A 13,208-nucleotide genomic window follows, 5' to 3' on the forward strand; every position below is an offset into this window, starting at 1 on the left:
TGCAACAGCTCTCAACCCTGCAAGATATTCGCAACTCCACACACTTGCGCACGTAGCGCCGACCACGAAGCGGTAGATTGCAATCTTCTAATCCCCAATGGAACAGCAGATCACACAAACTTTCAGTAGCATAAAACTCCAGATCGCAACGAATTGGGGAGTTGGGGAACAATAGTTTTGCTTAGCAAACAACTATGAACTAGGGTTTATCTTAAACTTGGTCTAAAGCAGCTAGGGGGTCGTCCAAGGCACTTATATAGGCGTCCGGGACGAGTTCTGGTCGAAAAATACAAGTAAAACCGACCCAGAAAAGTTCTGGTCGAGACAGACTCGGACAGATCCAGTCTGGATTCCGGTCAACCGGGCCAGGGACCGGGCTGCCTGGTGTAGAACCCGGTCAACCGGGCAGCAAACCGGGAAGTTCGCAAAAATCCGGTTTTTGCCCGGTACGATAAATCCCATCCGGTTGGCGCCCGGTCAACCGGGCCTGGGACCGGGCTGGCCGGTCTGGAGGCTGGTCTAACCGGGTGCTGGACCGGCCTGGACGTCGTCTTCTCCTCTCGTGCCTTCCTCCCGCTCCTCCCTCGCGCGACCATGAGATATCTTCATGTCCAGCTCCATGTCCAGCTTCACGTCCATCTTGACGTCCGTCTTCATGTCCAGCTGCTTCTCTACTCCTCGTGCGATGCTCGTCTCCTCTTGGTACCTGATGATACATAAGTAATAGGACTTAGGCAGTATAAAATTCTCATCAATCAAAGTATCATTTAGAAACAAGTTCACCTGTTGTTTAAGTTCAAAAGGCGTCGACCTCGACGCTCCAAGGTCTTCTCCGTCATATGGTGTCAAATCAGCAACATTGAAAGAATTACTGACACCAAACTCATCAACTGGAAGATCTATCGAGTATGCATTATCATTGATCTTGGCAAGCACTTTGTAAGGACCAGCACCACGAGGCTTCAACTTAGACTTCCGCAGCTTCGGGAACCTATCCTTGCGAAAATGTACCCAGACCATATCACCAGGCTTGAACAACATCTCTTTGCGCTTCTTGTTCATCCTCGCAGCATTTCTCTTGCCTTTCTTCTCGATCAACTCTTTAGTCTTCACATGGATTTTTCGCACAAAATCTGCCCTCTTGGATGCCTCCATATTAACTCTCTCATGTATGGGCAAAGGCAACAAGTCAAGTGGAGTAATGGGTTTGAAACCATACACCACCTCAAAAGGACACAGCTCCGTGGTAGAATGTACCACCCTGTTGTAAGCAAACTCGACATGCAGCAAACACTCTTCCCACTCCTTTAGGTTCTTTTTGATCATGGATCTCAACAGTTGTGACAAGGTTCGATTCACCACCTCAGTTTGACCATCAGTTTGGGGATGACAAGTAGTACTGAATAGTAGCTTTGTCCCCAGCTTTCCCCAAAGTGTCTTCCAGAAGTAGCTCATGAACTTCACATCACGATCAGAAACAATAGTCTTCGGGACTCCATGTAATCGAACAATCTCCCTGAAAAACAGGTTAGCAACATGCGACGCATCGTCGCTTTTGTGGCAGGCAATAAAGTGTGACATTTTAGAAAATCTGTCCACTACCACAAATATAGAATCATGGCCTCGTTTAGTACGCGGCAAACCTAACACAAAATCCATACTAATATCTTCCCAAGGTGTAGTAGGTGCCGGTAACGGAGTATACAAACCGTGAGGCTTCAGCTTGGACTTGGACTTGTTGCAAGTAATGCATCTCTTCACATACCTGTCCACATCCCGCCTCATCTTTGGCCAATAAAAATGATCAGCGAGCATGAGTAGCGTCTTCTCACGCCCAAAGTGACCCATCAAACCTCCAGCATGTGATTCCTGCAATAAGAGCAAATGCACAGACGATTCTGGAACACATAGTTTGTTAGCTCTAAACAAGAACCCATCATGTATGTGATATTTTTCCCATGCTTTACCAATAGCACACAAGCGGTATGGTTCAGCAAAATCATGATCAGTCGCATATAAATCACATAACACCTCTAATCCAGGAATTTTAACATCAATATGGGTTAATAGCATAGTCTTCCTAGATAGAGCATCAGCAACAATATTATCTTTTCCCTTCTTATGCTTAATAATGTACGGAAAAGACTCAATAAACTCAACCCACTTAGCAAGACGCCTATGCAAAGTAGATTGGGCTTTCAGATATTTCAAAGCTTCATGATCAGAATGTATGATAAATTCTTTTGGCCACAAATAATGTTGCCAAACCTCAAGAACTCTAATTAAAGCATACAATTCTTTATCATACATTGGATAGTTCAACTTAGCACTAGAAAGTTTCTCAGAAAAATATGCAATTGGGCGACCCTCTTGCATCAACACACCACCAATTCCAATACCACTAGCATCACATTCAATCTCAAATTGCTTATTGAAATCAGGAAGTGCAAGCAATGGTGCAGAAGTTAACAATCGTTTCAGTTCATCAAAAGCATGATCTTGGGCAACGCCCCACTCAAAGACAACACCCTTTTTAGTCAATTCATTCAAAGGTGCAGCAATAGTAGAAAAATTGGGCACAAAACGGCGATAAAACCCAGCTAGACCATGAAAACTTCTAACTTGACTCACATTCATGGGAGTAGGCCAATTTTGAATAGCTTCAATTTTAGACACATCTACTTCTACTCCATGCTTAGAGATAACATAACCTAGAAATATGACCTTATCTTTGCAAAATGTGCACTTCTCAAGATTACCATAGAGTTTACTATCACGCAACACTTGCAAAACATGTCGAATATGTATAATATGATCAGATTCATTGCGGCTGTAAATTAATATGTCATCAAAATACACAACCATAAACTTGCCAATAAAATCACGCAAAACATGGTTCATCAGTCTCATGAAAGTGCTAGGTGCATTAGTCAAACCAAAAGGCATTACTAACCACTCATATAAACCAAATTTTGTTTTAAAGGCGGTTTTCCACTCATCCCCTTCTTTCATCCTAATTTGATGATAACCACTACGCAAATCAATTTTAGTGAAAACAGCAGCACCACTTAATTCATCTAGCATATCCTCTAAACGGTGAATAGGATGATGATATCGAATAGTAATGTTGTTTATCGCTCTACAATCTACGCACATACGCCATGTACCATCTTTCTTAGGAACAAGAATAACAGGAACAGCACAAGGACTAAGGCTTATGCGGATATAACCTTTGTCGAGTAGCGCTTGTACTTGCTTCTGTATCTCCTTCGTCTCTTCGGGATTCGTCCTATATGGTGCCCTGTTGGGCAGCGATGCTCCGGGAATCAAGTCAATTTGATGCTCAATACCTCGCAATGGTGGAAGTCCTGCGGGTACCTCTTCCGGAAACACGTCGCTGAATTCCTGCAAAACATTAGAAACACCAACAGGAAGAGGGGTCATGTCGTTAGAAACCAAAACCGTACCCTTGTACATGAGCACAATAGGCATGGCTGTAGGATCCTCACAAAATTCTCTCATGTCTTGTTTGGTGGCTAATGAGACTAAGGAATTCACTCTCTCACTTTTTGTTATATCACTCACGGCATTACAATTCTCTCGCCTATCTATGGATGCATCCTCCAAGTTTACTTCAATCTTCTGACGAGACTCATTGACAATTTGCTGTGGTGACATAGGCTGTAAGTTAATTTTCTTGCCCTTGAACTCCAAGTGATATGTATTGGCGCGGCCATTGTGTTGCACCGAACGGTCATAGAGCCATGGCCGGCCCAACAGCAGGTGACAAACCGTCATAGGAACCACATCAAAATCAATGGAATCCTTATACGGTCCAATCTCAAAATCAACTCGCACCATGTGGCTCACCTTTATCTCACCATTATTGCTCAACCACTGAATATAATATGGATGTGGGTGCGGTAGATACTTCAGTTTCAGCTTGGCACATAACTCTTTGCTTGCTAGATTGCGACAACTCCCGCCATCAATAATGACCTTGCAAGCTTTATCAGGACCAACTAGTGCCTTTGTTTGGAACAAATTACAGCGCTGTGTAGATGCACTTGACTGCACATTAAGAACACGCTGCGAGACAACAATAGTTTGAGCTTCAGAAGGGAAAGCATCAAACCCATCACTGTCATAATCATCCTCATCTGGAGCATTTGGATCAACATCATCTCCAGTTTCATACTCATTGTCCTCATTAATGATCATAACTTTGCGGTTAGGACAATCTCGCTTGAAGTGACCCTTTCCACCACATGTATGACAAAGCATATCACGGTTGCGCGCTGTCGACATGTTAGAACTAGTTCCACTTGCTGCAGGAACGGGCTTCTTTGTGTTAGACACATTGGAAACCGGCTTGCTAGACGAAGTAGGGACATCCGCAGGGCGCGATGATGGCGCCACGGAAGGCGGCGCGCGGGGTGTGTAACGCCCAGCGCTTGTAGCACGGCCCTTCATTTGCAGTTCTTCAGCCAACAGTGACTCAGCTTCTCTTGCATGATGTAGCAGCTCATTCATAGTAGCGTAGCTGTGATGACGCACAATGCCCTTGATATTAAACCGCAGACCATTCAGAAAACGCTGTAGTGTCATCTCAAGAGGCTCACGGACATGGGCACGCTGCATAAGCATCTCCATCTCCATGTAGTAAGCATCAACCGTCAACACACCTTGCTTCAATTGGGTCAACTTGTCAAAGACGGAACGCAAGTAATTGGTAGGCACAAAATGAGCTCTCATTGCCGCCTTCATAGCACGCCATGTAATAATAGGCAGCTCTCCATCTTCTTCTCGAGCACTCACAAGTCCATCCCACCAACGCAATGCATAACCATCAAATTCAGAGGAAGCAAGCTTGATCTTCCTATCTTCAGTATAATCAGGATGTAAACGCCATAATCTCTCAATCTTCGGCTCCCATGTAAGATATTCTTCAACATCAGTACCTCCTTCAAATCTGGGAATTGAGAACTTGGGTTTACCCAAACCATCGTCTTGCGGCTGTGGAGGAACACGGCGTGCACCAAGTTCAGCAAAACCGCGATTAACTCCACGTGGCAAACCACGACCACGACCAACGCCTTGAGCAGCAGCTTCGGCATTGTCACCTTGCACACTGCCATCTTCATCAAGTGGTGGTTGTTGTTGCACCATTGTACGTATCTCACCAACGGCGGTTGTCAAAGCTTGTGTAGATGCTTGAAGAGTCGTCACCGATGTTTGAACAGTGTTAACCGCTGTCGTAGTCTCATCGACCTTCAAGTGAACACTCTGAATATCCTTGTCCAACGCTTCATTGGCAACACGGATTTCACGTTGTAGGTGATCACGTAGTTCCTCATACTCCAGCCAAGTAACTGTCGATGCTGGATCCTTTTTCTGCATCACTACAACATTCTCGGTAGAAGACTGGATTAGTAGGTTAGTGCACTAAACAAAAATCTTTGGTGGTACTCTCACAACTCACTCAAAACTGATAAGAAAGGTAAATCTTACCGCTCCAAAGTGAATTAGTATTGCTTACCAACTTGGATTGACGGACTAGTGCACGGATGTAGCGAAGCGAATATCAAGGGTATAAGAACAATCACACGACAAAGCAGGATATATGTGGGGCTGTAGGTGGGCTACCTATTTGCACCAATAACAAGCTCTAGCGCTGACCGTAGACAACCAATGATACTCACACAAGGCGATATAATGGGGCAATGCAACTATTTGTGGGAAAGGTTGCAATGCACTAGAGAGACGCTAGCAAAGCTCAACGAGACAGGCACAAGATTGCTCAACTACGGGTGCAGTAAAGTAAACTTAGGCCTTCACTTGATTCAACTAGCACTTCACTTTTTCTTTTTGGATTTTCTTTTTGTAGAACACACGCAGCTATGTAGCTCTTTTTGCTTCTTTTCAATTTTCTTTTTTTTTCATATATGACACAACTCCTTGATAACACGGCCAACGGAAATATGCAAAGCACCGATAACCTAACGAGCAGCCTGTCGAGTGGTAAAACTAGTCTCTTCTGGGGAAGTTCCTAGTCACTTTATATCGATAGGCTGTGTCTATGGTTGGGAACAAGCACACTGTACGCTATGTGGACTCGGAGTAACAAAACTGAAACCACTAGATAAAGTAACACAAGATGAAAAAGTAAACTCAAACCCTAAAATACTAGATGATAGAAAAAGAGACGCAAAAACAACTACGAAAAGCAACTAAAACTTGAAATTAGTGCAATCTAAGGCTATGGCAAACCCTAACCCTAACTTTTTATGGCTTTTTCTGGATAGGAAAACACGCACAACTCAACTATGGGGTGGATTGTGGAAGGCTTACCGAGGAAAACTGGAAATCTGATACCAAGATGATATGGGGTGGCCCGATCTTCTCAGTAAGCGACGGGTGGTGATGAACACACGATGGTAGCAGCGGATGGAATCGATGATGATGAGGAGGATAACTTGTATGACGCCGACGAAGTCTCTCGATTGATTCCTGATGCCAATGCAACAGCTCTCAACCCTGCAAGATATTCGCAACTCCACACACTTGCGCACGTAGCCGCCGACCACGAAGCGGTAGATTGCAATCTTCTAATCCCCAATGGAACAGCAGATCACACAAACTTTCAGTAGCATAAAACTCCAGATCGCAACGAATTGGAGAGTTGGGGGACAATAGTTTTGCTTAGCAAAAAACTATGAACTAGGGTTTATCTTAAACTTGGTCTAAAGCAGCTAGGGGGTCGTCCAAGGCACTTATATAGGCGTCCGGGACGAGTTATGGTCGAAAAATACAAGTAAAATCGACCCAGAAAAGTTCTGGTCGAGACAGACTCGGACAGATCCGGTCTGGAATTCGGTCAACCGGGCCAGGGACCGGGCTGCCTGGTGTAGAACCCGGTCAACCGGGCGGCAAACCGGGAAGTTCGCAAAAATCCGGTTTTTGCCCGGTACGATAAATCCCATCCGGTTGGCACCCGGTCAACCGGGCCTGGGACCGGGCTGGCCGGTGTGGAGGCCGGTCTAACCGGGTGCTGGACCGGCCTGGACGTTGTCTTCTCCTCTCGCGCCTTCCTCCCGCTCCTCCCTCGCGCGACCATGAGATATCTTCATGTCCAGCTCCATGTCCAGCTTCACGTGCATCTTGACGTCCGTCTTCATGTCCAGCTGCTTCTCTACTCCTCGTGCGATGCTCGTCTCCTCTTGATACCTGATGATACATAAGTAATAGGACTTAGGCAGTATAAAATTCTCATCAATCAAAGTATCGTTTAGAAACAAGTTCACCTATTGTTTAAGTAGCTTCGCACGAGCCCTTGTAATTGGTCCAATCTGAACTTCATTGGACTTGAGCTTCACAGCAGGTTCATCTTCATTTGTCAATGACGAAGGTAGTGGTGTAGTAGGGATGTCCTCATCACGGAGGAATGTTGGTTAAGTCGTTAGTCGCCGACGATGGTCCCTTGCATATGAGCACGTAGTGCAATATGGTGGATGGGTTCTCTTGGACCTCTCTCCACTCACTCTTGGTGGCTAGTAGGACACTCTTTGTCTCACTCATATATGGCTTGTGGCGCTCACTATCTTTGTGGTGGGTCTCTCCCTCTTCTCTCATCTCACTATGGTGGGTGCGGAGTTGAGCCCTCGCTAAAGCCTTCGCATTATCCGCGATGATTTGGCTAGGAGTCTTCGGGCGCAACTCGAACTTCTTGTCCTTGACCTTGAAGGTGTATGTATTGGAGAGTCCGTCATGTATAGCCTTCTTGTCAAATTGCCAAGGGCGGCCAAGCAACATGTGGCACACCATCATGGGTACCACGTCACACTCAATAGTATCCTCATAAGGTCCAATCTTGAAGGTGACGGTGACGGTATGTTGTATCTTGACGTTGCCCTTGTCACTCAACCATTGGATATGGTAAGGGTGAGGATGCTTGCGGAGAGTGAGGTTGAGCTTCTCACACAACTCGGTGCTTGCAAGGTTATGGCAACTTCCACCATCGATGATGACCTTGATCGATTTGCCACCAATACCGGCACGGGTTTGGAAGATGTTGCACCGTTGGTCTTCCATAGCTTGAGGTTGAGTTGTTAGCACCCTTGTGACCACAAGTGAGGGACTTGGGTCATGCTCGCATAAGCTTCTTCATTTGCAACGGCGGCTTGCACAAGGGCTTCATATTCATCTTCACTTAGCGTCTCGATATCACCATTCTCCATAGTGATCATGACCTTGGTATTCTTGCACTCAAACGATTTGTGGCCTTGGGTGCCACACTTGAAGCAAGTGACATTAGAGGGTCCCGTAGATGCCTTAGAGGAGGCGGTGGAGGACACCGTTTGCTTCATGCGACTTTGGATAGTCGGTTTCTTGGATGGTGTAGAGGACACGTCGGGCTTGACACTTGTAGTAGGAGGAGTTGATGTAGCGAGCTTGGAGGAGAAGTATGTCTTGGCCTTGGAGTACTTGATGTCCTCAATCACTTGGCGCTCGGCCTTCGATGCTTGGTGGACCAACTCAACCATGTTGGAGTATGGTTGGAACTCCACAATCCTCTTGATGGGGTAGTTGAGGCCATTCAAGAAACGAGCAATGGTTTGGCTCTCGGATTCTTGGATGTTGGCTCGCATCATAGTGAGCTCCATCTCCTTGAAGAACTCCTCAACGGTCTTGGTGCCTTGCTTCAACTTTTGGAGCTTTTTGAAGAGGTCGGTCATGTAATGTGTTGGGACAAAGCGAGCATGCATCTCTTTCTTCATGTCTTCCCAAGTGTCGATAGGCGGTTCACCCATTTCTTCCCTTAGAGTGAGGACTTGCTCCCACCAAGTGTTGGCATAATCCTCAAACTCAAGAGATGCCATAGCCACTTTCTTGGCACCGGAGTAGTTGTGGATGCAGAATATCTTGTCAACCTTGTGTGCACATGAGAGGTAGGCCTCGGCATCCTCTTCACCCTTGAACTTCGGCATGGTGAACTTGAGCCTTTCAAACATGTTCTCTTCAACCTCCAAGTTTCTTCGGCGAGGACGGATGCCTTCATCTCTTGCGGCTTGAGGTGGGATAGGAGGTCTTCCTCGGCCAACGATAGCATTGGGTTGGCGTTGAGGGTGGACACTAGCTTCACTTGGTTCACGGTGATGACGTTGTTGAAGATCTTGTCGAGGTTGTTGACGAGGCTCATTGTTGGCCCTCTCATCTTGATCATGTTGTGGCTCTCCTCTTCCATGTTGGTCATGGCGAGGGTGATGCCGAAGATCTCGCCGAGGTTGATCTTGAGGACCTTGGTCTTGGGGTTGGTCGTCACGCCCATGGTGGGCATGGCGATCCGCTTGGTGACGATCTTGTTGGAGGACTTGATCTTGTGGAGGACGTTCATGTGGAGGAGCATGGCGATGGATTTCTCCTCGCCTAGAGTTGGAGCGAGAGTCTTCATGACGAGCATGTGGGCGATGAGGTCGATGATGGTCTTCATGCCTTGAGGAAGAGCTTGAGGATGAAAGGCCACCATGAGAGTAGTAATCTTGTGGCGAGCTTGAGGATGATGAAGTAGAGCGGTGTCGGCGATGGCGACCCAAGTTGGTGATGGCGCGCTCGAGGCTATCCATGCGCCGCTCCATGTTCGCATCCTTGGCCGCCATTTGGCCATTCAAGTTGTCCGTAGCTTCACGAAGAAGGGCCAAGTCTTGGTTCACGGCGGAGAAGTTGTGAGCCACTTCATCGTATTGCTCATCAATGCGCGTCTCGAAGAGGCCGAGTTGCTCCTTGAACTCTTGGTGTTGTGTCCATAGGTTGTGTTGAGTAGCCAACCTCTCGGTGTTGCGGAGGACTTCTCCATCCCTTGGGTCATCTCCGTTCCTATCCATGATGGCAAGACAAGAACTATGTTGTGTATGTTAGTGGAAGGAGACTACCTCGTACTCTTACCAAGGTAAGATAGTATTGAGGCAATCAACCAAGCCAAAAGCAAGATCAAGTGTATCGGGGACACACGCAAAATCTAGCAAATATGTTGTTAGGTGAGTGTTGTGGAAAGCCAAAAGACAAATCCAAGATCGAGTATGTTGTTAAAAGTGGGTGAGGTCCAAAAATCTAAATGTCAATGTGAAGATCACTATAAACACGGAAAAGTTGTGGAACACACACACGGGATAAGTGGGGTTAGTGCAACCAAAAGTGAGCGGAAAAGTGTATGTAACGGTGCTCGGTGTCACACTAACACAAGGAGAGCCAAACCTTTGGTTGCAAATGAAGAGACAACAAGATTCACACGCGGCCTCTCTTCTCTTCTCTCGTTTGCTTAAAAGCTTATGACCCTTTTGTACACGGTGGCACTTGCACTCTTTTGTATCTATGGTGGCACTTTCACAATTTTGTATGTATGGATGTACGGTGCAACTTGCACTCTTTTTGTGTTTTTGGGGCTTTTTCACACACTATGTTAGCGTTAGCCTCGCTTTTGCTATCTTGCTACACGAGTGTTTGCTTGTATGCTTTACTCCACACGACACACACACACCTCACAATCGGGGCCACGTGCAATGTCTCGCAACAATAAACAAGCAATGCTCGATAGGATAGATCGCAAAAGGAAGAGGGTTACAAGGGAAAACTGCAAGATATACCTGCGATGATGGTGGCGGTGGTGGTGGTAGCCGAAATCGAGCTCGGAGGAGGGCGCGGGGCTGCGCCCGGTCTGGGGCCGGTTGAACCGGGTTTTGGACCGGTTGGCGCCCGGTCGACCGGGTGCTGGGCCGGCTGGTCCGGTCTGGGGTCCGGTTGACCGGGTTTCTCAACCGGGTTTCGCGTTTCTCTCTCCTGTTCTTCCCCAAACCAAAACCAAAAGAGCAAATCGACGGGAAACGATGGAATTGGAGGCTGAAAGTTGGGAAATAGTAGATCAAGCACAACAACACCGAATCCACGGACCAAAACCACTCAAAACGCAACCAAATCACAGATAGGTCAAGAGGCAAATTGGGCCTATTTTTGGGGATTTTGTGGAAAATTTTCTAGAAACAAAATCGGGTGGGTGGAGGGTCAAAATCGCGGTAACCAAGAGCTGCTGATACCATATGATGAGATCTAAGATCCCGGGATTGGCCCGATCTCGCGATTTGACCCCGAAAACCAAGGGAAGAGGTGGGAGAACGCGAGGAACACGAAGAACACGAAGAACGTCGGTACTCACGCACGCACACCAACCCGATACACCCGATACTTACCCCCGTGGCTCGATGGACCACGCCAATAGAATCACCCGGAAGAGGCACGCGACAGAATTCCCGGTGAGAGATTGGGGTTGGAGAAGAAGAGATTGATGAGGGAGAGAGAGTAGCTTGTACTAGAATCTCACTCAGCAATATCCAAATCAACAACCAGGATGCCTTGATTACAGAGGGATGGTAACCCTAGGGAGACTAAGCTCAAAGTTGTGTTTAAGCTCAATGCAAGTCTGAGGGGTAAAGGAGGGGTCCAGGCTACTTATATAGGCATACATGGCCAGCAAGGCGAAAAGGTACGCAAGTGGATAACTTAGGCAGTTTGGTGAGTCATTCCCGTCAAATCCGGTTTGGGGCCGATCAGACCGGGCCTGTGACCGGGTGGTCCGGTCTTGGGTCCGATCGACCGGGCGCCAACCGGAAACTTCGCAAGTTCTCGTCCGGTTGCCTTCCGGTACGATGCAGGGGAATCCGGTCGGGCGTCCGGTTGACCGGGCCTGGGACCGGATGGTCCGGCTGTGGGGCCGGTCTGGCCGGGTCCTGGACCGGCCAGCGTTCTTCCCTTCCTTTGAGCGCTTCGAGCGACGTCGTGTCCAGCTTCGTGATCATCTCCATGTCCCGCTGCTCCTCTCCTTCCCTTGACCATGGCGTGTCCTCCTCTTTGGGGTCTTGATGCGCCTTGTACCTAATGACACATAGCACATCGGCATGAGGTAGCATTCCATCCAAAGTGGTGCTAAGATCAAGGGTGGTGAGGAGCGAGTTCACCTTATCATGTAGAGCTTTAACTCGAGCTCGCGTCATTGGTCCACTTGGGGGACTTGTTGGTCTTGGTGTAGCGTCGTCGGTGAGCGGGGCTACATCACATTTACAACAAGGTAAACCTTGAGGGGTTCCCAACCTATAGTTTCATGAGAAGGAACTAATTCATCACCATGGCCGAGATGAGGGGCATCACGCCATGAGGGCTATGTGTGAGTGGCTCAAGAGGGTCATACTTGCCTAAGGTAAGCATGTATAAAGTCAACAGAGGGTGGATCAAATTTACAGATTTGGGCACTACTATACCACTTGGATGGTGAAGATTCACTATCCACCCAATAATCACAAGGGTACACGGCATACTTCTCTCAATTTGAGAATTACACCAAGATTCATGACTTTGATACCACTAGATTCACCAAAGTGGTGGATGTGATGTAAGCTTCCATCTTGGAATAGGATATGCTCAAGTTGAGCATGCAAGAAGACCTAGGGAAACAACACGGCCATGATACCATGCTTCCCTTCAACATGTGAACAAAGGTGGAATAGCACCACAAGGGAGTACCCCACTTACAACCATACATAGACCACAAATATAGAGAGAGCAACACACATGGAAACAAGATGCCTTGGGACATCAACAAATGACATCCAAGTAGGCATCAAACAGAGTTCAAAGATGGCTTGCCTTGGTTGGCTTGTCCTTGGTCCTCCTCAAATCCTTCTCCAAAGTCCTCCCCTTCAACTTCTCCCTCGTTCGTATCTAGCGTCGCAAAGATAAACGAGGCATACAATCAACATATAACTCAAGAACCAAGAATAATGAATGCAAGATGAAAATATGCAGGGGAGTAGTTTGGCAGTAACAAAACATGGTTTGGCCACTTTGATAAACAAAAAGTATCAAGGTTTAATTAAAAACATCAAACTCTAATCCTATCATTGCATGTGACACACATACACTTATAACCAGAGACGAAACACCACTAACAGAGGCTACTGGTATTTTTCCTAGATGCACAGTAACAAAACAAGACTAACACAATTGGAATCATTCAAAAACATTTATTTTTCAATTTTTGAGACTCAAAATACTAACCAGAAACAGAGATCAAGTTTTATTTATTAAAAATCGCACAAAAATCCTAAAAATACAAGACCAGTGGCATATGAAAGATAATTTCATACTGGTTCTAATGCAATTGG

Source organism: Lolium perenne, chromosome 2 (assembly GCF_019359855.2).
Source record: "Lolium perenne isolate Kyuss_39 chromosome 2, Kyuss_2.0, whole genome shotgun sequence".
Taxonomy (NCBI): domain Eukaryota; kingdom Viridiplantae; phylum Streptophyta; class Magnoliopsida; order Poales; family Poaceae; genus Lolium; species Lolium perenne.